The 24,579-nt window shown below is 41.1% G+C and overlaps 2 long non-coding RNA genes across 2 annotated transcripts; both read left to right on the forward strand.

Annotated features, from left to right (window-relative positions):
• LOC109223010 lies at window positions 7,080-7,416 on the forward strand. The gene is made up of 3 exons (XR_002067501.1): window positions 7,080-7,125; window positions 7,206-7,304; window positions 7,387-7,416. It is a non-coding gene; the product is annotated as an uncharacterized LOC109223010 (long non-coding RNA).
• On the forward strand, window positions 7,737-9,011 carry LOC109223011. Its single transcript, XR_002067502.1, has 3 exons — window positions 7,737-7,752; window positions 8,797-8,846; window positions 8,935-9,011. It is a non-coding gene; the product is annotated as an uncharacterized LOC109223011 (long non-coding RNA).

Raw genomic sequence — 24,579 nt, forward strand, 5'->3', positions numbered from 1 at the left:
CTACAAACTCTTGTCTTCAACATGATCCTGGTGCATTCTTTCTCTATGTTTTAACTGTCTATTACCATGACTAACTTGTTCAGTAGACTCCTAGTTGCTTTGTACATTTGTTGTATCAAATATTTCCTTGTTTATGTGGTTTTAACCCTATATGTTCCCAATCCCCTTCACCTCCTGTTTGTAAGTCTGCTTGTTAACTAAATATAGGTATTCTATGATTAATTGGGTTGTTTGCTAAGTATGCTTTTCCTCAAAAAATGATTTCAAAACTGTTGCTTCTACTCATAGTATTCTTCTCAAAACTGGTCACTCCTTGCATCTTTAAAAAACTGTTCTCCATTTCTGAATCTTTTCTCTACATTGTTTTACTAAATCTTTCAAAACTGTGTCAAGCATTCTCACCCTTCTCTTAGACTATTAAGTTCTGCCCCTCTCGTGTGTGTACTTTTTAGGGATCCTTGAGATCTCTCTGAACTCTGGCATACCAGGGCTAACCCTTACACACTGCATATGACCAGCCCCTATCTGCGAAAGGTCTTGGTGTGAGCACTGTCCGGGATCCTTGAGGTCCTTAGGGAACTCTGACACACCAAGACACACATCATTGGCTGTGAGATCTTAGGCTTCTGAGACTGTATTGAAGGCCTGGCATCCCAGGATTATTTTGGGCCTGATTTAGGCTCCCTATAGTATAGTTTCATTTACTTATGTACTTCATTTGATCATGGTATGTAATAATATTTTTTGTAAACAGATATTTGGGTAATTAGTAAAAATGGGAGGGTTCATATATGATTTTTGTGGGGAAACCGGGTAGAAATCATGCTTCTAGGATTATGTGTGTTGATTTGCAGTAGAAATCATGCTTTAAGTTTACACTATGTTGACATTCTGCAATAGATATCATGCCACTAGGTTTGCTATGCCTATTTGTATTAAAAACCATGCCATAAACCTATGCATTAGATATCCTGCCTTAGGATAATCATGTTTACTGCTTTGCATATTAGGAAACATGTTATAGTCATCATTTTATTTCTGATTCTGCTTAAAGTCATAATCACCTAGGAACTCAATAATGAAACTACTGCTACAATCTCGCTTAATAAAATGACTATCTCTCTCTGTGCATTAGAAATCCTGCTTTAGGACTCCGTTTGCATCTGCTAAATCATGTCTACGTCGCTTAAATGAATAACTGTCTATAAAAAGGGTTTAAGAATAGTCCAACACATAGACATCATGTTCTAGTATAAACCTGCACGAAATCAGTTCTGCATGAGTAATCGCCTAGATCAGTATGCCTATAGGATTGAATGACTTCAAGTTGTCTTAACGAATTCCTAGAATTATAATTGCATACAAACCCGCGCCTAGGCAAGCCTTAGGTAATTAATGGTCTTATAACTGTAAAATTGGGCTCTGTTTATGTATGAAATCGTCCACGTTTAACAGGTTCTAAAATCAATAGGCAAGCTGATTAGGGTTCTGCCACTTCACTTTATAACAAAAGCTGCATATTTTGTGTTTGTGATACTCATCTAGATATCATGTTCTAGGGCCTTCTGAATTTCTTTAAAATTAGTTGTTTGAGACATGCTACGTATTTGTTTATGTGTGGAGGTAAACATGAGCCTCTAATTGCTTCTCTATTTGATAGTCCTATATGTTCTTTATTGTCGCTTAGATTTTACCTTTTAAAATACTTAGGAGTATCTAGAATTGCCTAAGTATAGAGGTCCTAAACACCTCCGGGACCACAAGGAAGGGACGGGTAAAGCACGCCTAGTGTTCGTTAATTAAACTCGTTTATATAACCATTAAGGGGAGGGTAATGGGTAGTAAAAGGATATGATGACCTGTGCGCTAATGCCACGCATAACCCCTCTAGTTGAGGAAGGCTTACCGGGTATTGTACAGATATGATCCTATAGGCTAACCAACTTGGGACTTCCCTTCTTTAAGTTATGTATGCTCGGACTGTTCGAATTTCCTTAATTTATGTTTGTTCGGACTGTTCAAACTTCCTTAATTTATGTATGCTAGGACTGTTCAAACTTCTTTAATTTAAGTATGTATGCCTAGACTGTCTAAAATTTACATATGTGTGCTTGGACCGTCTAAACTTCTTTGATTATATATGTGTGCTTAGACTGTGCAAACTTCCCTTATTCGCAAATGTGTGCTTAGACTGTTTATCTATAAATGACTAATTCACATAACTAAGTTCGGCCGGGACCCACTGTTGTGGACCGCGAGGGGTGCCTAACACCTTCCCCTCAAGGTTATTTCGAGCCCTTACCCTAATCTCTGGTAACACAAACTAGTCAAACAGAGCTATCTGCAAATAGGTTCCCTAACGCACCTTAATCCATTAGGTGGCGACTCTTCAAATACCCAATTCCCAAAAGGAAATGAGTTGTTACCCATGAATGTCGAAACTTGGACTACGCGAAAGGCAAAAGGGGGCGCGACAGCATGGCGGCTCTGCTAGGGAGATTTTAGGCTCTTACCATAACGAATTTGTTTTGTGAATTAGTTCCAACCATGCTTTATTTTTTTGATACAACCTTCCCTTCCCCCTTATTTTGGATTAATTGCTTATTTTTTCATTATTTCTTTTATCTCCTGAAACTGACTTGTCTCTTTGTTTTCTTTTTTTCTTAACTGTCATTCAATTATGTAAATGCCGCATTTATCGGTTTTTTTTAACGTGCAAATACTTGATAACATGCTATTTATTGTTGTGTAAATCATGCTCAACATCATATTCCACTACTGCGTCATCAATCCTATAGCAACGCTTGATGAGTGTTTGCACTCTTCCTATATATCACCCTTTAAATTCGGAAAGGCACACTACAAGAAAACGCCTTATTTATGACCAACTTTTAGGGACGAGTTAATAATCTGGTCGCAAAAAATATATTTATTGGGACGAGATAATATTTTGGTCCTTAATACTATATTTTATTACGAAGGTAATAAATCCGGTCCCTAAAAAAAGTAGTAACTGGTCCCAAATAATAATTGAGGGACATTGAGCGTGACAGTGTGCCGCCAAAACTAATACCAAAATATTAAAAAACTATTATTTTGTGAAAAATCAGGCGCCAAAACTAATATATTGAAATAAAAATTTTTAAAAAGTCAAAAAATTAAGCTCTCTGTATTCTAATTAAAACACAAGTCGCGACTGCCGCCCTAGCTAGTTTCCGCGCGAAGCTCCGCCCAGTTTCCTCCAAGCTCTGCCCGTCGCCTTTACTGTGTTTTCTCAAAACACAAGTTGTGAATTTGGTGGTGTGTGAATTTGCGCAAGTTTCCATCTCCCTCGTTGAGAATCTGCGATACTCTCTGTATTCTGAAACACAAGTCGAAGCTCAGCCCTAGTTTCCGCCAAGCTCTGCCCGTCGCCTTTACTGTGTTTTCTCAAAACACAAGTTGTGAATCTGGTGGTGTGTGAATATTTCCAAGTTTCCATCTCGCTCGCTGAGAATCCGTGGTATGCCCCTCTTTCGAGTTTCTCTTTTCGCTGATTGATTCGCTTATTCGAGTTCTTCGATCTTCTTTTTCTTCTCTAACATCAAAAAATTTGTAAGGTTTCATATTTTGGTATTTTTTTCTTTTACAAAATCAGTGAAAAGATTATTGGGTTGGGATTCCTAGTTTGATAATGTAATTTTCTGAAGTTTATATAAAATTGCGATTCGGTATCCTCAGCGGCAGATTTTAATTGCCTTCTTTTGCTTCGTTGATGTATGTTTCTGCCTTCGCCATGGATTAACTAATCCCTATAACTAGCAGCCTTGTTTGTGTGCTATAGAAGAGTGCCGAAAGCACCTTCTTGAATTGCTAATTGTGTTTAGTGAAAAGCTGGTACATAAGTTGAGATGAAAAGCTCAGACAGAGAACTCTTATTAATCGCAATGAATGAGATGAAAACATGGTACATAAGTTGAACATTAGGCGTTTAGTTATATAGGTGGCTTGTAGAAAAATATTGTGTAAAACATCTTTGTTCATTACTTGGATTGAGTGGCAATTTCAAATTACTGCAATTTTGGTGTTCTGGACTAGTGGATTCCATACGCATTTGTTGTGATCAAATGGCTATTAGATATCTGACTCCTATGTTTTGTTTTCGAGTTTGGTATTCTGTTTTCTTGGACAATTGCAATCCTAGTTGTATATCTCAATGTTTTATGTTGCGCTTTTGTTTGTTTGAATGTGTTCTAATTTGCTATGACATTGTTGAGTTCAATGTGGTTGCTATATTTTGTTCCTCCACACAGGTAACAGCTTGTGTGATTGTAGTATTCCCCTGTTGCTTGGGCCTACTTGGTTTTGCATTTTTTCTTAGAGAATCACCTGCTGTAGTTGTTCCACATTGTTGCTGTCCAGTTTTAGGCACAAAAACTGGTGCTTTTGCGTTTAGTTTGCTGCTGGAAATTGCCATTGCAGGACTGCCTATTTTTGGTAAAGATGGTGAACCAACTGAGAGTAAGCCTTCATCTTCACTCTCTTGAGCATCATCCTCACTCGAATTTCCAACATACGCATCACCATAATCTTCCTCATCATCATACTCGCGTTGGTCTGACCATAGCTTAAATTTGATTGCCATCCCCCTCAAATTTGCCTTTATAACTTCAATGTTATTTCCAGATGATAACATCAACTCACCTCCATATTCACCAAAAGACTCCAAAGACTGTGATGGTACTTCAAACACGGAGGTGTTCAATGTGACCAATGGTTACTTCACCATAGTGTTATTAAACACCATTGCATTCTGGGCGTCCTTGATAATTTTTTCGACATGAGGACTGGAAAAATGCAGCTTGGAGGGATTGGACATAGGTACACGAACAACATCCATTCCGTCCTCGTCATTCATATTAGCAAGAGCAGCAAACAGATTTGTACTACTTCGTGCACATGTACTGTCTCTTGAGCCATCCTGCTGCATTTTGCTATTTTTTGGAGTGCCTTTTTTACTGGACACAATTGTCCAGTCTTCTGCCCTTATCTCCTTGATCACACCAGTTGCATTTACCACATTAGTAGTCTCCAAACATGCATTCACAACAGCAATTTCTTCAGCTGGATTTGCACCAGATTGCCCTGGATCAAGCACTTGTCCAGCTCTTTTTTCCAACCCTACATCTTGTACAGCAGTAGTTATATCAGTTGTTGATTTTTCCCCTAGATCAACTACTGCAGGGTTCAACAGGGTTGTTTGTGGACCAGCAATGGAACAATCAATTATTGTTTTTTGATGCCCAACTTCCTTAGAGTTTTGTCCAGCAACAGGACCTGTAGGAACACCAACAGTCACAGGACCTTTTTCTATAACAGATTTGCCCGAAGCATCAGCTGGTAATTTAGCTTTCACAACAGCTGGTGCGTTACCTACAACTTCTGTAGCATCACCCCTTATTAATGCATGATTATTACCAACTGTGCCGACTTCTTGTTGCACCAAATTGTTAATACCAATTGCATCCACCATAGCAGTGGCGTGTAAAGTCGACTCCACAGCCTGTGTACCTCTCGCTACATCCTTCATGCTTGTGCTTATCTGTATAATTTTTGGAGAATGTTACTGATTCAACTGTTACTTGTTGTAGAGAAATAGCTGAAACTATATTATATGTTAATTGTTGTATAACTGTTGGAGAGTTGCTCCTATCACATGATTATGAGTAGTTACTAAAACTGAACCAATTCATTAACTCAACCCATGTTTTGATTATTGTAGGATAAATTTGAGAGTGTTGACATGAATGATCATCGTGATCATATCTTCGCATAGATGAAAGAGTTATGAAACAAATGGAGAGGACACTTGCATGCAAAATATGTGAAAGCTAAGCCAATCCAACAGGCTCTTAAGAATATTCCAAACGGAGTAGACAAGAAAGAATGGGAGTGGTGATTAAAGGAATATTTTTCTTCAGAAGGTTTTCAGGTATGCCTAGTGATTTAATAATCTATTTGAGTTATCGAATTATGTGTTTCGATGTGTAGTTTCAGTTTAAGAATCACGACTCATGCACCATAACAGGGGAAATGGAAAAGTTAGATCAACAGAATGAATTCGAACTATGAAACTAAAACCTGTCCCATTTGCTTGAGAATCTAAATCAGAAGAATATGGGCCTGCGTTGTCCTTTGGCCTGCTGCACTTTTCTGTTTCTTTAAATCTGTGCAAAATGCAACATATAATTTACAACCATACGGTAAATTGACATAAAAGTTAGTGCAACCACAAGCTTACAACAAATAATGATGGCATACGCGAGATAAGTATATTAAAATCCAGAGTCAATAAATTTTAGGGCATGATTTGTATGAGAACCAGCTGGTGCATAGATGGAGAGCTTCGACTTGTTTACATTTTGAGTATTGAAACTACCTGTTTTCAGTTACAATGCCTACTTTTATGGCCTTACTTTGACAGAAAATGTGTTAAACAAACAACAGAAGGCAGTTTTCTCAGCTTGTCTTTGTACAGAAATTTGTGTACATCAAAATTTTAGAGAAAGTAGGTCGCCAATGACCTGGGGGTGGTGGCATGTGTAAAGCAGGTAACTTGATAGTCTTGCCGTTCATCTGAACTGTATATCAAATGTAAATTGGTAAAACGCGATATAACTTCCTTCAACTTGCCGTTCATCATACTTTAACTTCCTTCTCCTTGCTGCCTCATCCAGGGCTAATATAACAAGTCTTCTTGCGATGCACTGATATATTAGATGAAATACATATAAGTTTGACCAAATAGGCTGAAACTAAAGCAACAAGTTACTTCACCCTTGCTTATTGCTGATGTCCTCTTTCATCTTTTTTTAAGCAACAAGTTGGTCTATTGGAATACATTAGGATGAAAGGGAAGGTCTATGCTCTACCCTGTTTTCTCTGTTCACTTGATATTCCTGGAGGCTAAGTTTGAGTTTAAGCTTTTTAGAAGCAACTTATGTTTAAGTTTATTAATTTTTTATATTTAATCTTAATGTTTCACAAATATAGGCGAGAAGCAACAGGAATGCGGCAAATCGAGCTAACTTGAAGATGCTTCATCATATTGGTAGTAAGCCTATTCGTGAGATCATTTATCAAAAGGTATTATCATAAAATTTCTATTTTCCTAAGAAAATATTTACAAGCTATTCTTTGACATATTTGCCTTTGATGATGTAAAGGGCGGAAAAGATGGCAACCCACCGGATTTGGCAACAATTTTCTTTGAGACCCGTAAGAAAGATAACAAGCTTGTTGAACCTGAAGCAATTGAAAAACATGTATGTTTGGAAAATTGAATATGTAAATTACTTGAAATTATGGTGGATTCTGATTTTAAATATTTTTTTATATATTTTGTAGGCTCAAATCGAAGAAATAGTTCAAGCAGATCTATCTCTACCTAGCATAGAGATTGTAGAAAAATGTTGTGGACCTCAAACTCGTAGCCATGTGTTTGGCTTTGGGGGTGGAGTGAAGGCGAAAGACTTGAAAGGTGTAACTTCTTTAAAGGCTGAATTACTGTCCGAGCTACGTTCAACTCGAGAAGAAAATAAATCTTTGAATGAGGAAAAAAAATCCTTGAATGAGCGTTTGTCTACCTTAGAAGATGAGATGAAAGAAATGAGGAAAATGAGAGAGTACTTTGATGCTCAACAATCACATGTCCCGCTTACAACGACATCGCCCGTTTCAACTGAATGACCTCTTATTTTGTCTGCTGACCAAGTTAGTAACAATATACTCCACCTCCTTCCTGATCTCCCTTTAAATCATTATATATATATATATATAAAATTTGGTACAATATACTGCATAAACTTTAGGTACAATTCAGAGGAGAAGGCTTTCTGGAAAAGGTTAAAATGCAAATATATATATGGAGTCTTTAATAGCTAAATATATGGCCGTGGCATGTAAATGCATTTTTATCTTTTAGCATGAAAAAGATACTCTGTAGTTATAGTTAGAACTGTCGAGGTGTGGCGATGGAGACATACTCCTCGTATATACCAGCAATAATGTATTTTAGAAAATAGCCTGAAGTGGACATAGAATTGTTTGGAGCAGCAGCAACAGCATCAGTTATGGTGCTGAAATTCCCACTTCCGTCCTGGTTTACTATCACAATGTCCCTCACCAGAACCTGGTTCTTGCTGAAATTCCCACGTCTTGCTTCATTTTGCACTGCAACAGAAACATACCATGTTGTTGTTTGTTCATAATAGTTGGTCTCTCGAATGGTAAATCTCGAATTGTCGTACCGGGATTTAGCGAACCAAAAAGAGATACAAGTAATTAGTTAAGAATTCAAAATGTGACAGATAAGGCAAGCAAGGTAATTACTCACCTCACTGCTTAAATAGCGAAAGAGATAGCATTAATTGGCTCAGTGCAACAGAGGGAAAATGGCAATTGTTGCAGCAGCTATCTTTAAAATAAGAAAATAACATTAGTTTCAATTCAGTTAACTATTGAACATATATAGAATGAAGATCTTGTTGTGGGAAAAGCAAATTAGTGTCGATCAGAAGCTTTCTCCTCCCATTGCTTACTCTTTTTTCTTATACTACTTCCACGCTTGCATGCCCTTCATTATGCTTCATTTTCTTCAAGTTCTTTTTTTTTTGTTTTTTTTCTTTTCATTTTTTCATTTACTAATTTCAAGTTAGTTTTTAAATTTAGAATTTCTTTTGGTGCGCGTTATTACTGATGGACAAATTAAATCCATCCCAAAGCTTTTCTAATTAATTTCTATTAATATTGTTGTAGCCTTGTTGATGTTGCTGGATAACACCTTGTGAATTTAGACTGCTTTTGGGGTAAGCGATTTAACTATTGCTCATATAAAATTATATATGTTATTTTACCAATAGTTATTTATTATTTTAAAAACTTTTGTACTTACAGGTTTTGAAGATTGAAGCTACAAGTCAAGATGCAAGTTTAGAAGATGCACAAGCTATTATTATTTTGCTAAAAATGTTATGCAAAACTTGATAGTTAGCTACGTTTTTTTTTTGTTGAGGTGTTGAGAAAACATTGAAAGTAACATCATCATGGGATATGAACTTGATATATTATCCTTTTATATCTGGATTTTTCAATACCAATTTGAAATTTATTGATAAAAATTACTTTTTGTTGCATTGAGCTTATAGGACTACTCATGGTTATTAATAGACCATGAATATTTCGCTAAATTAAAAAATTATTTAAATAGGGACGTTGCCTCTAAACATAATCTAGGACCAGTTAAAGGTCGGTCGCGAAAATGGTTTAACGACCAGATGTTTTGTCGGTCTCTAATAGATAATTTAGGACCAGTTGGCGTTGGTCGCTAAAAAGATTTAACGAAGGGAATATATATATTTTTTATCGTCTATTAGGGACGATAAATATAGTCTTTAAATGTTATTCGCGACCAGGTTTTCTGTACGTCTCTAAAAGACAATTTAGGACCAGATACAATTGGTCGCTAAAGAGATTTCACGACGGGAATAAAAAAAATTTCATTGCCTACTAGGGACGAGAAATGTGGTCTCTAAAAGTATTTCACGACCAGTATTTTTGTCCGTCTCTAAAGTGATTTAACGACCAGGTATTAAGACCCGTCGTTATTGACATTTAGCGACGGAGGCTATTACGACGGGTTACGACCAGCCTTTTTCCTTCATAATTTACCCTTTTAGGACAAGATTTTTACCTTTAGGGACCGGATTTCCCTTCCTTAAAGGCCGTTTTTCTTGTAGTGAAACTAGTCGATCAGCGGTGCGTTCGACGGTTCCGTGCCTTTCTCCCTCAAGTTGTCCGCTTGAGGGTCCCAGTCTAGACCTCTATAGTAACCTTACTCTGATCAATTGTGCATGCACCATGGTCAAACCTAGCTGGGTTAATATGTTGTCCACATAATAACCCTTTAAGACAAGCCTCGTCCAAAAGTCCATTGGGTTTTTCATAATCCCAACGGATGTAATCACGACTGTGTGCATTAATTTGGAGAAATAAGTGTCAATATGCTAATCATTGTTGTATAAATAGACGAATCTTGAGGGGGAATGGGCCTAACCACCTTTTGTTTTGCAGAAAATGAGGCACGAAGTCACCAGATTCGGTATGGTCAGTAGCGTACCTTTACTTTTGCTAGATTGGTGGAGGAATATTCCCTCAAGTGACCAAAATCATGTGAAACGAGTCTTAGGAAATTTGTCTTCTCTATTGGATCTTCAGCCAAACAAGATGTTGATCGAGGCTGCCACTATGTTTTGGGACAAGGAAAGGGTCGTGTTCCACTTTGGGGACATAGAAATGACTCATCTTCTAAAAGAAATAGGAGGATATTCTGGGTTGCCTTGGGATAGCCCTGGTTTATTAGCACCTGAAATTCGCACCACTAGAGGGTTCCTTAAGATGATGGGGCTGAAGAAAAATGATGACTTGGAATGCCTGAAAAATTCCTACATACCTTTCGACTTCCTCTATGAAAGATACGGTCACAATAGCTCTTACCGTATTTTTGATGATGAGTTCTCAATCACCTCCTTGGGTTGGGTTCATCGTAGGGTCTTTGTGTTCATTGTGTGTTTCTTGCGCATGCTGGTATTCCCGACCTAAGGGGATAGAATCCATACCAGGCTAGCCATGGTGGCCAAACCTATGATGGACGGGATCGAGGGGCAGACATATACCATTGTCCCTATGATCATTGCAGATATGTACCGGGCCTTGGAACGCTGTCAGAAGGGGTTCAGTTTCTTCGAGGGTTGCAATTTGCTGCTGCAAGTTTGGCTGTTGGAACATCTCCAAAGGGGTCAATACCGTCAAGAATTTCCACAAAGGTCGTGGAATGATCACATAGCTTTCCATCACCTAAAGAGGATAACATATATTCAGGACATATTTGCTCAACCAAAAGACTCTAAAGAATGGGTGCAGTTTTTCAACAAGTTATCTGAGGACCAGGTCTAGTGGATGTTCGAGTGGTTCCCCGCCGACAAGTTCATCGTCAGATCCAGGGATGTTCCACACTTGGTGTTGATTGGGTTGAGGGGGATATACCCTTATGCTCCCCTCAAGGTTATGAGACAGGCAGGCAGGAGACAGGTCATACCACGAGTCGCTAAGATGAGTCACTTCATAGCGGATTTTCAGGGTGACGCCATCCCATATAAGAATGAAGCACAACATATGTGGACTTTGAAAATTATTGTGGAAAAGAATACTATCGAACCAGACCGATATCATGCGGGCCACTCATACTTCTACCCCTCATGGTTGGATGATAACATAGCAGGGATCTTCGAGCCGAGGGTTTGTCCAGGAAACAGGGTCATAGACGAAGTTGCCGAAGCATAGGTGAATTACAACAAATTACACAAAAGAGTTCGCGAGTCTGAAGCAGAGCATATGGAGCAGCATAAAACATACATGGAAATGATCAATGAGAGGAAAGAGAGGGCTGTTAAATCCAGCGAAAGATTGGAGTATCTGGAGTACAATTTGATGGAATTGGAGAGGAAGATAAGAAAGAGAGTCACCGACTGCCAGAACGCTGAAGGAAATGAAGGAGGGCATTTGGCAAGGGCATTCTTACTACTGAACTTGCGCGAGCTGGGAGAGCTGATCGACAATAGCATCTGGTCTAGAGAGGGTCCTTCTGGGACCAAGTAGATTAGGTTTACTTTCTTTTCTTTTAAATGTAATAAGGCCGAGTGCCATTAGTAACATTATTTAGTGTTGTTTTGGGTCGTTTATTTTTACATTAATTAAATGAGGCAATTATTGGCACTGAATTTCTCCAAACCTATTTGTCGCTAGGCCTACCTCGGGCACAACGAGTCTCCCAAATTAGGACACGAATTTACATTCCCGCAATATGTGTTTAAATACTGCAAACATTTCAAAACCATTACTAACTTGGCTACCTTTTAGTTTTCTTTCTTTTTGATTATTCCCAATCCCCAAAAAGGTTGGATTGTGCATACTGGCATCATCAGCTTATCACACAAGATCCAAGGGCCCTCCACCTTCTCCTCCTCCTAGTCCACCAAAAGGTAAGGGAAAAGCAAAAATGGAAGATTTGAACGGCTCCAGAAAGGAAAGCAACACACAGGTTGAACATGCAGAAACTTCTGACGGTCAGGGTACTCAGGCCCCAAATAAAGAAGTTTCACGGCTCGAACAAAAAATACTAGAATTCCAGGGTGAGCTTGAGCATGTCCGAAATGTGACAAATTTGTCCTTCTCACTTAGCGTCCCAGACATCAAACATCCAAACACTCAGAACCCCGCACCACCTCAAAACACACCCAACAGGCGCCCACAAAATCCACCCATACCTCACCATTATACAACTCACCCACAAAATCAATCAATTCCATCACAGTACCAGCCAAACACCTACCACACTCCACAAAATACTCCACCGGTCATTCCTGAACCCCTGAATTCTACCAATGATCACCACTATACTCAAATTCCAGGTCACCAAAACAACCCAATATATGTGGAAACCCTACCTCACTCCACTCAACCCATTTCCTATGCACTAGAATATATTAAGAAGGACATGCTCATTAAGAACCTGGCCGAGGAGGTCAAGAAGTTGACCAGCCGAGTTCAAGGCATAGAAGGAGGCAAGGGGATAGAAGGTTTGAACTATGAAGACCTATGCATACAGCCGGATGTAGAAATGCCAGAGGGTTACAAACCTCCCATGTTCGAGATGTTTGACAGTACAGGGGATCCCAGGGTTCATTTGAGAACCTATTGTGACAAGCTTGTCGGGGTCGGAAAAGATGAAAATATTCTGATGAAGCTTTTTATGAGGAGTCTTAGGGGAGATGCCTTGTCTTGGTACATCAGCCAGGATCCTAAGAAATGTCCCAACTGGGTGAGCATGGCATCTGATTTCATGGACCAATTCAGGTTCAACACAGAGAATGCACCAGATGTCTTCTACATTCAGCACCTCAAGAAGAAGCCCACCGAAACTTTCTGCGAGTATGCTACTTGTTGGAGGTCAGAGGTGGCCAAAGTTAGGCCGGCACTGGATCAGGAACAGATGAACAAGTTCTTCGTCAGAACACAGGATCTGCAATATTATGAAAGGTTGATGGTTATTGAAAACCATAAGTTCTCTGATATCATCAAACTTGGTGAAAGGATCGAAGAAGGCATCAAAAGCGGGATGGTAACGAACTTTGAGGCATTACAGGCCACTAATAAAGAACTACAATCAGGGGGTATATCTAAGCAGAAGAACGTGGGAACAGTGATGGTCGCCCAAGGACCCAAAAATCCATTCGTATACCGAACCTCTCCACTTGCATATCAAGCACCTCCACCCACATATCCAGCACCTCCACCCACCTAGCAACTGTCACCTCCACCTACATATCAACCTTCATCCCCCAGATACTCCCAACCAGCCACTGCCTATCATACCTACAATTCCCAACCATCTCACTTTCAGTCACCTCCAACTCGTCAAAATTACCCAAGACCGCGACCCGATTTTGATCGCAGATCACCCAAACAATACACTGCCATTGCTGAACCCATCGACCAGCTATATGAAAGGTTGAAGGCTGCTGGCTACGTCACTCCCATCCCTGCTGTGGCCACGGAGAACTAATCCCAATGGGTTAACACGAATAAGACTTGTGAGTACCATTACGGTATGAAAGTGCACACCATTGACGAATGCCGCACATTAAAGGACAAAATCCAGACTTTGATTGACAACAAGATCATCCAGGCGAAGGAGGAAGCACCTAATGTCCGCAATAACCCCCTCCTAGATCACAGCGGTGAAGGTGTCAACGTGATAGAGATGGATGAAGCATGGGATCCGGAGGGGTCAATCGGACTTGTCAAAGAGGGACGATCCTAAGAAACCCGCAGTGACTCTCAACCCCATTATAGTGCAGATACAGCCGCCATTAGAGGTTGAGGTAACAACATCAATCCCATTTGAAGTTGAGGTAGCACCCCCACAGTTGCGCCTATTCCGTTTAAGGTGAAAGTAGCCACACCATTTACAGTGACAGTATCAACCACACCGCCTTTCAGCATCGAGGTTGTACCATGGGATTATGTGGCCGCAACTAGAAGAAAAGGAAAAACCAAGATGGAGAATCTGGTGTTGCACAAGGGATGACTAGGACGAGAATGGTCTATACGCTCGAGCATTTAGGAGAGTCCAGTAAATAGGCCTCTAACAGACCTTCCGCTATCGAAACAGGTCTAGATGACCTTTGGAGGAAAGTACAAGCAAGGGAGTATTCAGTCATCGACCATCTGAACAAGACTCCTGCTCAAATATCTATCCTGTCGCTACTAAAGAACTCAGAAGCACACAGGAACACTCTGATGAAAGTATTAAACGAAGCGTATGTGCCCAATAACATCACAAGCGGAGATATGGCTTACATAGTGGGACAGGTATTGGAAAGTCACAAAATCACTTTCCACGAGGATGAGTAGCCGCCTGAGGGTCTGAATCACAACAGGGCACTGCACATCACAATGCAATGCGAAGACTACTTCATTACCAGGGTCCTGATTGATGGAGGATCCAGTCTCAATATTTTCCCATTAACAACACTGAAGAGGTTGGGCAAAGGCCTATACGAGATACGAGAAGGGACCATGAACGTAAAGGCATTTGATGGGTCTCAGAGAGCTACCATCGGGGAAATTAATCTTTGTCTGCAGATGGGGCCTACGTGATTTGATGTCGAGTTTCAGGTGCTGGACATATCTGCATCCTACAATCTGCTGTTAGGACGACCATGGATACACGCCGCTGGGGCTGTGGCATCAACTTTGCATTAGGCAGTAAAGTTTGAGTGGAACCATCAGGAGGTGATTATCCATGGAGACGGGAGCAATCCCATTTACACCCGTCAGATTATCCCGGTGGTCGAAAATAGGAGAAAGCTAGGCGGAGAAACTTATCATCACATCGAGCGGGTCAATGCATTCGACAAAGATAAGTAGTGGGATGGCAAGATAGCAAGCATGATAAACTGGGGAGGGTATGAGCCTGGCAAGGGTCTTGGTAAAAATCATAGTGGCATCACCAAGCCAATACAGCCAAAGTACCATGGCACCACTTTTGGGTTGGGATATAAATACACCTGGCAAGAATACAATGACTGGTCACCACCATGGCGAGGTCCGTATTATCCATTGGAGCAGCCCATACCGCACTTGAGTCAGACTTTCCAACAGGCCGACATCATATGGGGATTAGAGGAGGAAGAAGCACTGGCAGCCTTAAGGAACCTGTTCTTGGAAGATGAAGAGATGAGCTGTTGTGTAATTATTGAGGAGGAGGAGGAGGAAGGCCCTACCATCCGAGCTGTGGAGAGAGGATCATTCCTCAAGAATTGGACTGTCAGACCATCCAGGGCCGGACGAGTCCCGGGGTAGCAAGGCTAAACAACATTGTTTTGTTTATTTTCTAAGAAAAATGATTTCCTTTTTTGGCATTTTGTTTTAATAAGATTTCTAGTGTTCCAAAAACGTTGTTTAAATGATTCAAAATCGCTTTTATGCTTCAATGAATCAATATTTATTATTATCATTTTTCTCTCATATCTTTATCTATACAGCATTACTATTTCCTGTCTCGATGAACCAACAACTGTGATATGTAATGAGACAACACAATAAAAGGATAGTGATTTGGAAGAAGAAGATGTCATACCCGAGGAAATGGTCAGAGAAGTAGAAGACTTTGAGAACAAGCCTAAATCCAATCTGGACGAAACAGAAATAATCAACTTAGGAGACTCTGAAACTGTCAAGGAAACCCGCATCAGCATCCACTTGTCGCCATCAGAAAAAGAAGAGTACACACAATTCTTGAAAGAGTATGAGGACATCTTTGCATGGTCATACGATGATATGACCGGGTTAAGTACATCCATTGTGGCTCACAAGTTTCCCACAAACCCAACGTGTCCACCTGTGAAGCAGAAACTCGGGAAATTCAAGCCTGACATGAGTCTGAAAATTAAGGAGGAGGTTACTAAGCAAATCAAGGCCAAGGTCCTCAGGGTGGTTAAATACCCAACTTGGCTAGCCAACATCGTGCCAGTTCCAACGAAGGATGGGATGGTCAGGGTCTGTGTGGATTATCGGGATCTCAACAAGGCCAACCCAAAAGATAATTTCCCACTTCCAAACATACACATCCTAATCGACAATTGTGCCAAGCATGAACTCCAGTCGTTTGTGGACTGTTTTGCCGGTTACCATCAGATCTAGATGGACGAAGAGGATGTTGAGAAAACGGCTTTCATTACATCATGGGGAGTATACTGTTATAAGATGATGTCGTTCGGTCTAAAGAATGATGGGGCCACCTACATGAGGGCTATGACTACCATTTTTCATGACATGATACATAAGGAGATAGAGGTGTATGTGGACGACGTCATCATCAAATCCAAGAAGGGCATAGATCATATAGCCGATTTGAGGAAGTTTTTCGACAGACTACGGAGATACAACCTGAAACTAAACCCCACAAAATGTGCATTCGGGGTTCCTGCCAGAAAGTTACTTTGGTTCATTGTCAGCCGCCGAGGGATAAAATTGGATCCGTCAAAAGTCAAAGCCATCCAGGAGCTACTGCCCCCGAAGAGTAAGAAAGATGTAATGAGTTTTCTAGGACGGCTAAACTACATCAGCCGGTTTATAGCTCAGTCCACAGTTATATGTGAGCCAATTTTCAAGATGTTGAAGAAAGATGCTGCAACAAGTTGGACCGAATATTGTCAAAAGGCTTTCGACAAGATCAAGGAATACTTATCAACACCACCAATCTTGGTCCCACCAGAGCCAGGTAGACCCTTACTACTCTACCTTGCAGTGCTAGATTGAGCCTTCGGCTGCGTTCTGGGGCAGCACGACGAGACAGGGAGAAAGGAACAAGCTATCTATTACCTGAGTAAGAAGTTCAATCCATATGAAGCGCGGTACTCTCTATTGGAACATACATGCTGCGCTCTGACTTGGATAGCTCAGAAGTTGAGGCATTACTTCTGTGCCTACACAACATATCTCATATCAAGGATGGATCCCTTGAAATATATCTTTCAGAAACCCATGCCCACTGGCAAGCTGGCTAAGTGGCAAATCCTGTTGAGCGAGTTCGACATGGTCTACGTGACTCAGAAAGCAGTCAAGGGACAGTCGCTGGCATATCATCTTGCTGAGAACCCTGTGGAAGGAGAATACGAACCCCTGAAAATGTATTTTCCCGATGAAGAGGTGCTATTCATAGGAGAAGATATTATTGAGTCATATGACGGTTGGAGAATGTTCTTTGATGGAGCGTCAAATTTTAGGGGAGTCGGCATTGGAGCCGTCTTGGTATCAGAATCTGGCCAACATTATCCGGTATCCGCTAAACTCATATTTCCCTGCACCAACAACATGGTAGAGTATGAATCCTGCATACTAGGGCTCAACATGCCCATCGACGTGAATATTCAAGAGTTGCTAGTAATCGGTGATTCAGATTTGCTTGTGCACCAAGTACAGGGAGAATGGACTACCAAGAATTCCAAGATATTTCCATATCTGCACCATGTGCAGGAATTAAGAAAGAGGTTCACAAAGATAAAGTTTCGGCATGTTCCCAGAATTCAGAACGAGTTTGCCGATGCATTGGCCACTCTGTCATCCATGATACAGCATCCCGACAAGAACTTCATCAATCCCATCCCGATAAGGATCCACAGCCAACCGGGGTATTGTGCCCATGTTAAAGAAGAAACAGACGAGAAGCCTTGGTTTTACGACATCAAAGAATATTTGACAAAAGGAGAATATCCGGAGCATGCAAATCATACTCAGAAACATATGCTTCGGAGGTTGTCCAACAATTTCTTCCACAGCGGAGGAACCTTGTACAGAAGAACTCCTGATTTGGGATTGCTAAGGTGTGTCGACGCAAAAGAAGCTTCTAAGCTAATTGAGGAGATACATGCTGGGACCTGCGGCCCGCATATGAATGGATTTGTCTTGGCCAAGAAGATACTTAGAGCTGGTTATTTCTGGATGACCATGGAGACAGATTGCGTCCAGTATGTCTGAAAATGCTACCAATGTCAAGTATATGCCGATATGATAAAAGTGCCACCAAATGAGCTCAATGCAACGCCTTGGCCATTCGCCGCCTGGGGAATGGATGTCATTGCTCCAATCGAGCCCACCGCCTCAAATGGGCATCGGTTCATCTTGGTAGCTATTGATTACTTCACAAAATGGGTCAAATCAGCATCTTACAAAGAAGTAACTAAGAAGGTTGTAGCACATTTTGTTCGCGACCGGATTGTTTGCCGGTTCGGAGTTCCAGAATCAATCATCACTAAAAATGCCTCCAATCTCATTATTGATCTGATGAAGACCACGTGTGAGACTTTCAAAATCAAGCACAAAAATTCCACAGCCTATAGACCTCAGATGAACGGAGCTGTAGAAGCCGCTAACAAGAATATCAAGAAGATACTGAAAAAAATGGTAAAAAGCACAAACAATGGCACGAGAAGCCGCCATTCGCTTTATTGGGATATCGTACCACAATCCGCACATCCACTGGGGCTACTCCCTACTTACTGGTTTATGGTACTGAGGCTGTTATTCCTACTGAAGTGGAGATCCCTTCTTTAAAAATCATACAAGAAGCTGAGCTCAGCGACGCAGAATGGATAAGGGGCCATTATGAGCAGCTAGCCCTCATAGACAGAAAAAGGATGAATGCAGTGTGTCATGGGCAACTCTATCAGAACAGAATATCCAGAGCCTTCAACAAACGAGTCAAGCAGAGGCAGTTCACACCGGGGCAGCTGGTGTTGAAGAAGATCTTCCCGCATCAGGATGAAGCCAAAGGGAAATTCTCTCCCAACTGGCAAGGCCCTTACAATGGTTCATAGAGTATTGACAGGAGGAGCCCACATACTTGCAGAAATGGACGGAGAAGTCTAGCCAAAACCGATCAATTCAGATGCAGTCAAGCGATACTATGTGTAACTATTTATGTTTTCAAAAAATGATGTAAATTGAACTACACTTGACCTGGTTCCCGTTTAAGAGGGGATATGTACGCAGCCCTGTGGGTTCGGTCATCTCATAATAAAACTTTCATTACCCCCCCCCCCCCACCGAAAACCATAAACTGGGGCACAATTTTGAGGAGGACCCTCAAAATTCCGGAGCAAGTCCAGCCAACACCATCATATGCCAGAAAGTCAGAAATCAACCAGAAACTAGGGCAGAATTTTGAGGAGAACCCTCAAAATTCCGAAGCAATTTCAGCCGACGTAGCATGTGCAGCAATCAGACTTGTCCATCTAACTGGGGCAGAATTTTGAGGAGGACCCTCCAAATTCTATAAGCAGGAGAGGTTGCAATGTCTTGGATCGTGTCACAGTCACTGGTTCATCTAACTAATTTCTAAAATAATATATTTTTATTACGTTTTTGAAACTATGCATGCGTGCTTGTAAAATGACTCTGTTTAGCCAATGCTACCCCCAATGATTTGAACAGGACCTTCGGACCAAGCGAAGCAAGCCAAGCAAGCCGACGGAGGCACGAATCGACCTCCCAGCATACAAAACTCATGATTTTGCTTTGGATGCAAGAGCGAAGAATATACATGATTCCAAGTCACAATGTTCATAACAACCGTGATACTAAAATCTATTATCAGCTAAGAAAACTTTGGTATCGCCTGCTATTTTATTTTTGCATAGGACTAAGCCCTGTCCCGCATCTTGCATGAGGCTAAGCCCTGCCTCCATATCTGCATAAGGCTAAGCACTGCCTTCATCTGCATGGGACTAAGCCCCGTCTCAAATCTGCATGAGGCTAAGCCCTGCCTCCATATTTGCATGAGGCTAAGCCCTGCCTCCATATCTGCATAAGGCTAGGCACTGCCTTCATCTGCATGGGACTAAGCCTTGTCCCGCATCTTGCATGAGACTAAGCTCTGTCTCCATCTGCATGAGGCTAAGCATTGCCTCCATATTTGCATGGGACTAAGCCCTATCCCGCATCTTGCGTGAGACTAAGCTCTGTCTCCATCTTGCATGAGGCTAAGCCCTGCCTCCACTTTGCATGAGGCTAAGCCTTGCCTCTATGTCTGCCTCAGGCAAAGCACTGCCTTCATCAACATGGGACAAAGCACTGCCTTCATCAACATGGGACTAAGCCTTGTCCCGAATTTGCATGAGGCTAAGTCCTGCCTCCATATCTCCATAAGGCTAAGCACTGCATTCCATTTGCATGAGACTAAGCCATGTCCCGCATCTTGCATGAGGCTAAGCCCTGCCTCCATATCTGCATAAGGCTAAGCACTGCCTTCCATCTGCATGGCACTAAGCCATGTCCCAAATCTTGCATGAAGCTAAGCCCTGCCTCCATATCTGCATAGGCTAAGCTCTGCCTTCCATCTGCATGGGACTAAGCCATGTCCCGAATCTTGCATGAAGCTAAGCCCTGCCTCCATATCTGCATAAGCTAAGCTCTGCCTTCCATCTGCAGGGGACTAAGCCCTGTCCCGAATCCAGCATGAGGCTAAGCCCTGCCTCTATTACACATAAGGCTAAGTTCTGCCTTCCATTTGCATGGGACTAAGCCCTGTCCCGAATCTTGCATGAGGCTAAGCTCTGCCTCCTATTTGCACAAGGCCAATCATCGCCTTTATTTACCGAGACTAAGCATTGTCTCTCCGGCACTATCTATCTGTTCCTCTTTCGGGCTGATCTCTACCCTCAACCTCACAAGACTAAGATTTGTATTGTTAATTTTAGCATCATATTATTACCTCTCATGGGCTGAAATATCGCCAACTCGTCCAAATGTGTCATTGTCTAAAGGCATCATCCTCATAGTCGGAAGACACCATGCCATGGCCTGAGGATCTCTCAAATTTGCATATCATTATTCAAAGGTGTCGTGGTTCGGAGGCACCATCCTCATAGCCCGAGAACATCATTTCATGGCTTGCAAATCCCCTATCTCACAATTTATGGCCCAGGACATCATAGTCTAAGGACATCATCCGCACCGTCCAAATATATTTCTATTTGCAACGTTTTTTAGAGGTAAAGAATGTAACGACCCGATAGGTCAATTTGAGTACTAGCCTTAATTTTTGTATTCGGAGACCTCTCATAGCTTCATTTGATATTTCTTGATTTGTGTGCATAGTCTGTGTCTTTTACAAAAAGTTTTAACATTAAATTTTGAAGAAAAATGATTCTTGACTTAAAATGAGGTTTTGGTTTACCACGGTCAACAATTTTTGAATACAACCTCGGAGCGGTGTTTTGACAATTATGGTAGGTTCGTATGATATTTCTTGACTTGTATGCACGCTTGGTTAGGGTTCGTGTCGACCCAAATGCATTTTGGTGCATTATTTGAAAGATTGTCATTTTAAGTTGAAATTCTTGAGTTTTGATGATAAATTCTTATTTTTGATGTTATTTTGATGATTTAAGGTAGCGAAAAAGTTTGTAGGATGTTATTACACGTGTATGCATGTTCGGTTTGGAGCCTGAGGGGCTCGGTCGAGTTTTGGATGTGTTACGGAAGAGTTTGGAACTGTTGGTGCAAGCCTGCATATATCGCATTTGCGATGTCTGGCTCGCATTTGCGAGTCTTGCTTTCGCGGTCAAATCGCAGTTGCAAAAATAGGTTGGGGACTGGTACTTCGCTTTTGCGAACTCATCTTAGACTCGCATTTGCATTCTTAGAGTCGCATTCGCAATGCAGTGTCCTGGGAGTCAGGTTCACATTTGCGAAGCATTCGTGTGCATTTGCGATGGAGGGCACTTTGCTTTTGGGAATCAAATGTCGCATTTGCGACTTTACTAGGCCTGATGCACTGATCGAACTTGTGATCAGTGTGTCGCATTTGTGGACATCGTATTTACGAATAAGTGTTCGCAAATGCGACATCTGCAGCTGGGTAAAAGAGGAAAAATCGGAACTTAGCTCATTTTAAACTATTTTTCAACCCATAACACTTTAGAGGAGATTTTCTTAAGAGCTTTTCTTCCTAATGTCATTGGTAAGCAACATTAGCTAGTTTTCAATCAAATCCCTTTACTTTTCATAAATTTTTAACATCTAATATATGAATTTCATAGTAGAAATTAGGAATTTTGGATAGAATTTAGGGATACTGTAAAATTGTAATTTATACCTCAAATTGAGATCGAATTTCGAAACAAATCACATATCCGGGCTCGGGGGTGAATGGGAAGAGAGAGAGATTTCTGCGCACTATACGGCATAATGGAGTTGAGCAGGGGTCGACCTTACTACTTTCCAACTGATAGAGCCGGCATATAGATGAATGGCAGACTTTTGAGGAGAGTAGGCTAGCTGGCGCAACGGCACTTACTTAAGTTCAGTTCACTGATCTATTTTTGAAGGGAGTTCCTTCCACAAACCTCAAGATGCGTTGCACACCGAGTCCGAGAAGTTACACCAGGGGACTATGACTGTGTCCGAGTATGCTATGATGCTATAGAATTTACTGAATTATCTCGTCATGCACCTGATTTGGTTCCACTATTGAGAGAATCCCGTAGATTTTTGAGCGACTAAGTATGGTGTCAGATTTGGGATGGCATGTGAGTTGGAGACTGATACTCTATTTATCATGCTGTGGAGATCGCTTGGAGATTGGAGCGTATCCGCTGTCTAGAGAGGGATGATAGAAGAGAAAAGGCTAAAGAAGCCTCGTGGACTTGGGGGGTCTACTAGTCCCTATTTGGGGGGCAGAGCATATCATGGTAGAGGTTTTGTTGGTCAGCCAGTTCAGTCTGCACTTCAGGCTTCACGTGGTGTCCAGTATCCATGGGTCCCACAACACTCGTTTCGAACCAGCTCCACAACCACGTCAAAAGAGAGGTTGCTTTGAGTGTGGGGATAGAGGCATCTGGTGACGATTGTCCCAGGCTCGGTTGGTATGCCTCAACGGAGTACTCAGGCTATGTGTTCTGCTCCAGTTTGCTGCTACAACTGCATAGCCAGCTATAGATGGGGGAAATGCGGGTAGAGGGCGTCCTAAGAGTGGGAGGCCAAGCTCGTTCTTATGCTTCCATGGTAGACGAGGCCTGCACCAACATGATGCTATTACAGGTATTGTATTCTGGTTTTCATACAGATGCATTAGTTTTATTTGATCTGGTCCTACCTATTTGTATGTGTTGTCCTATTCTGCTTTTATATTTGGATATGCCCTGTTTATGTGTACCCGTTAAGCATTCTATTGTGTGTGAACCGTATTATCGTTCTTCTATGGTCACTCTTGGGGGGATATCAGACTAGGGTTGACCTCTGTACTTAATATGGTGGATTGTGATGTGATTGTTAAGTATAGATTGGTGTCGCGATCCGGAATCCAACCACATGGCCATGATGGCGCTAAAATCTACTTGCTAGGCAAGCCCGACATCAACCATAGAATTAAGCAATTTAGCAAGTTTAAAAATAGAACAATAATAATAATTAAACGATTCGTAAAATCTGAAATACAATATGATAAATCCATAAATAACACGGTCTATACTAATTCTAGAATCCTGAGTTACAGTACATGAGCAAACTAGAATACTACTAATAACGGTCTGAATGAAATACAACTATTTTGAAACAAAATAAAACAATAAAGACAAAATAGAAAGGACTCAGGGACTGCGAACTCAGTGTAAGCTCTACTCAAGTCTCCTGAGCAAGTAATCAGGCAAAAAGTCTCTACGCGCGTCTGTGACCACACACCAGATCTACACAAGAAGTGCAGAAGTGTAGTATAAGTAGAATCAATTCCATGTAGACTCTGTAGTAATGAGCCTAACCTCGACGAAATAGTGACAAGGCTATGACTAGACACTCACTAAAAACCTGTACGAATAATACAGAGAAAAAAGATAAGTAAAGACATGAATTATGCTATGAAGATATACAATTAATACAGAGTAGAACATATATCAGGTAAGCAGTATTGATTGGAAGAATGAATGAACCGAAACATCTAGCAAATAATTGAAGATAACAAGTAAGGCATGAATAACAATTAAGGACATTGTATAACAAGGACATGTAGCAAATCAAAGCAGGCAACGAAATATAACATAATACTAAATAAAGATATATAGGTAATAGCACCAACATGCATGCATGACCCATGACAACACATATGCACTCATCACCTTGCATATACCCTGTCCCCACACATAGTTCACATAGAAAATAGACCAAACAAGTCCTAATTCCCTCAAGTTAAAGTTAAACACGATACTTACCTCTCTTCCGCAATCAAATCAATAATCCACCACGATTCCTTTAGAAACAGCCTCCAAACAACCGAATCTAAGCAAAATATCATTCAAACAATCCAAAATAAGCTATAAACTACCAATAAAAAAGGTTCAATCTTTAGCTAAATTTAAAAAGTCAACAAAAGTCAACCTCTGGACCCGCTTGGTCAAAACTCGAGATTCGGACAAACCCGATAAC

This window comes from Nicotiana attenuata, chromosome 2, assembly GCF_001879085.1.
Source record: "Nicotiana attenuata strain UT chromosome 2, NIATTr2, whole genome shotgun sequence".
Lineage (NCBI taxonomy): Eukaryota > Viridiplantae > Streptophyta > Magnoliopsida > Solanales > Solanaceae > Nicotiana > Nicotiana attenuata.